Source organism: Salvelinus sp. IW2-2015, linkage group LG20 (assembly GCF_002910315.2).
Source record: "Salvelinus sp. IW2-2015 linkage group LG20, ASM291031v2, whole genome shotgun sequence".
In the NCBI taxonomy this organism is placed as follows: Eukaryota; Metazoa; Chordata; class Actinopteri; order Salmoniformes; family Salmonidae; genus Salvelinus; species Salvelinus sp. IW2-2015.
In genome coordinates, this window is record NC_036860.1 from 6,485,267 (window position 1) to 6,488,828 (window position 3,562).

Below are 3,562 nucleotides of genomic sequence, written 5' to 3' on the forward strand. Positions count from 1 at the left end.
GTAAGTGTTGCTTATTATGTCGGGTGTATATGGTTGATAAAACAAGGGAATATTTGCGTGACATTCGCTTGAAATAAATATAATTTGCATGATGTTTTCTCATATATTTTTTTTTACGCATCACTTGACGGGTCTGGAAAATGATTTATTGCGCCCTGGGGGTGCTCTCAGGTACTCGAGTGTGTGAGACTCGAGAACTTTCTCGTCCAGCAAAGGCGGCAACATCTAAAGCGCAGGAGAGTATAAGAGAAATATATGTATTTTTACCATCAAGTCATTTGCAATATGCATCGAGGCATTCATGAATTATACAACAGCTTTAGCCGCATAAAATATTTTGTGATTGAATATCCTCTTATTATCTGTTAATGACCACTTGCGTATAGGGTAAAGGTCACATCACATTTTACATGAAATATTACAGCTCCATTAGCCTATAGTGTATCATCAAAATCCTCACAATTATCTTTCATTAAGCCCCATGCAATGTTTTTCAATACCCTAACAGCATGGTCTCCAACATATTGCTTTGTCAATTACACTTACTTTGTTAGTTACTTTGTTGTTGTTTATTAGAGTTACTTTGTTTAATGTTAATTAGGCTACGTTTTTTTTTTATTGTAGGAGGTCTAAACTTTTTCTCCCAGTGTTTCTGCAGAACATTTTATTATAAACGTAAAGTATATCTGTTTTACTTATTACCCTGATATTACAGCACTTAAGTGGTTTACATTATATTTTATAATGGAATAAAACCTTAATATGTAGTTCACACAGGGTACTGTAAATGTATTTGTCATAATGACTGAATACAACTTGTCCTAGTCAGCCAGTGTCAAAATGTTTAAGGTGGACATCATCTGTAAGGTTACCTTATAGGACTACTGCTAACGCAGAGGTTAGGGTTTTTGGGGTTGAGAGCAACACAACATCATGCCATTCCTGTTGAGCACACGCTTCCCTGCTATATTTTATGCTTTCACGGGTGTTTTGCCTAACACTTGTACTCATAATAGAGTCGATTATTTCACAATTTACAGTCGGTTGCAATCTGATTCACGAGCACGCAACCCCCGCCTCCGACTCAAGACTTATGTGGACTTGTTTGCAGCTACATTTTACATTTAGATGGGGATCTCCAAAGAGTCATCTGTTGTCAGTATAGGTCAGAGAGAGAACGCCCTCATTCTTTTAAAAAAAGAGCGAGGGAACACTTTCTTTCATTAAAGGCATATAGATTTCTAGCAACTATAAAACACAATCTCAATTTAAATCTATGTAGGCCTGAGGGTATGTCTGGCAGCATATCTTACAGCCTCCAGGTTATTCATCTAATGTAAAACTTGTTGTTGTCAAATATAGGATAGGAAACAGATATGTTTATCAAGTCTTTTTCTTTTTTGGTGCGATGTTCTTCGTATGTTGCCATAGAGAAATATCCATCCCATGGTCACAGAGGGGTTGTTTTAATTGGTTAATTCTGTTGTCAAACCACTTGAATTGGCCGTTGCTTACTTTTACAATTACAGAGAAAATATGACTGAAATGGAAGGAAAGGATACAGGTACATTGAGTGTACAAATCATTAAGGACATCTGCTCTTTCCACAACAAAGACTATCCAGATGAAAGATATGATCCCTTATTGATGTTAAATCCACTTCAACCAGTGTAGATGAAGGGGAGGAGACGGGTTAAAGAAGGATTTTTAAGCCCTGAGACAATTGAGACATGGCTTGTGTGTATGTGTGCCGTTCAGAGGGGGAATTGGCAAGATAAAGTATTAAATCAAATCCAATTTTATTGGTCACATACACATGGTTAGCAGATGTCATTGCCAGCGTAGCGAAATGCTTGTGCTTCTAGTTCCGACAGTGCAGCAATATCTAAATTGTAATCTAACAATTCCACAACAACTACCTAATACACACAAATACATGAGATGAGTAATGCGAGATATGTAAACATTATTAAAGTGGTGTTATTAAAGTGCCTTTGAACAGGGCATGGTAGTAGGTGCCAGGCGCACCGGTTTGTGTCAAGAACTGCAACGCTGCTAGGTTTTCACGCTCAACAGTTTCCCATGTGTATCAGGAATTGTCTTCCACCCAAAGGACATCCAGCCAACTTGACACAACTGTGGAAGCATTGGAGTCAACATGGGCCAGCATCCCTGTGGAACACTATCGACACCTTGTAGAGTCCATGACCCAATAAATTGAGGCTGTTCTGAGGGCAAATGATTCTATATTAGCAAGGTGTCCATAATGTTTTGTACACTGAGTATGCAATTGTAAAGAGTGCTGGGTCTGGTCTCTGTGACCAGTGAGGTCAGAGTTCTCCATCATCCACTAACATTGTGACATGAAGGCACTGTTACCAGAGCAACCAGACAATTTTTCAGAAAGATAAATATAATTTCCGAGGCATATCTGTTGGCGGTTCAGTGTGGTGTTTTTGATCTTGTGTCTGTTGGACAGATACTGAGAGTGTGTCCTCGTGGGGAAGGCCTATTGTCCACGGCTGCTTTTGACATATCACCCCCGAGGCACCTGGAGGCTTCAGGCATGCCATGGAATACTAATGTAACATTGTAGGAAGATAATGCATGTGAGGGGTTCAACATAAAGGTTGGGGTAAATGTCAGTAACAATCTATCTGATGTACTGTACATTTTGTGTAATAGCTTTTATAGACTAGGCTACTTTCTATTGTCATTCAAAATTGTGTTTTGGTGTGCTGGTGATATATTCATTTGGATGAAAACGTGATAAGATCACTGGACTGGACTAAAAAGTGATGAATTAAGTGAAATCCATTTCTGCCATGTTAAAGAGTGTCGACATGATAAGCATGGAGGGCAAGAAATCAAATAGACCAGAAAAAGTATCAGTTTGCTTGCTACTGACACAGCTCTTTGCAGACATTTTGCAAGTCTCACTATGGTTCCCTGAGTTCAACTCCTTTGACCTATCCAAGCTGACAAACTTCTCACCCAGCAAACCCAAGGAGAGGGGAGGTAACTCGTGCTGTGTCATTGATGAAGTGGCCATAGGAAGGCTGATGGCCCTAGAGCAGGGCTGTCTGGGCCGGAGCATTCATCTGCTCATTTAAGGCCGAGAGAAGCTGTGTAGGGACTAGGAGGCTGGGGGACTGGGAATAGCAGACAATGCCAGTATTTTATCATCCTTTGGCCTTGGTCATCATGAAACGGCAGTTCTCAGGCTCTAGCACTGCAGTTGTTCTGCACCCTGTATCATCTCCACCCCGGAGCCTTGCTGTTTTTATCTCCCTCTCCTTCTTCCCTCTCCCCTCTTTTGGTTCTGTGGGTTGCATTGGAGAGTGTCAACATTGTCCCCAGCACCTTGACACATTTCAAGCTACCCCAAAGAGTTAGCTCCTCTTGGTAGCAGGCAAATAGATTCTATTTTCAGACCGGTGCCCTTCATCTGCTCTCCAAGTTCCCTCTCCACTCCTCTCCTCTCTCCTTGGCTTCTTTTCCTGACGTTCTTTTACTCGCTTGACAACTATCTCCAACCAATCCCAATCTTCTCAGACGGATC

The 3,562-nt window shown here is 40.8% G+C and overlaps 1 protein-coding gene and 1 pseudogene across 1 annotated transcript in view; one reads left to right on the top strand and one right to left on the bottom strand.

The window, feature by feature from the left end:
* LOC139022682 (C1q-related factor-like) overlaps positions 1-3,037 on the bottom strand; it is an 11,428-nt pseudogene extending 8,391 nt beyond the window's left edge.
* LOC111982108 (complement C1q-like protein 3) overlaps positions 1-3,562 on the top strand; it is a 51,824-nt gene that overhangs the window by 31,326 nt on the left and 16,936 nt on the right. The window lies entirely within an intron of this gene.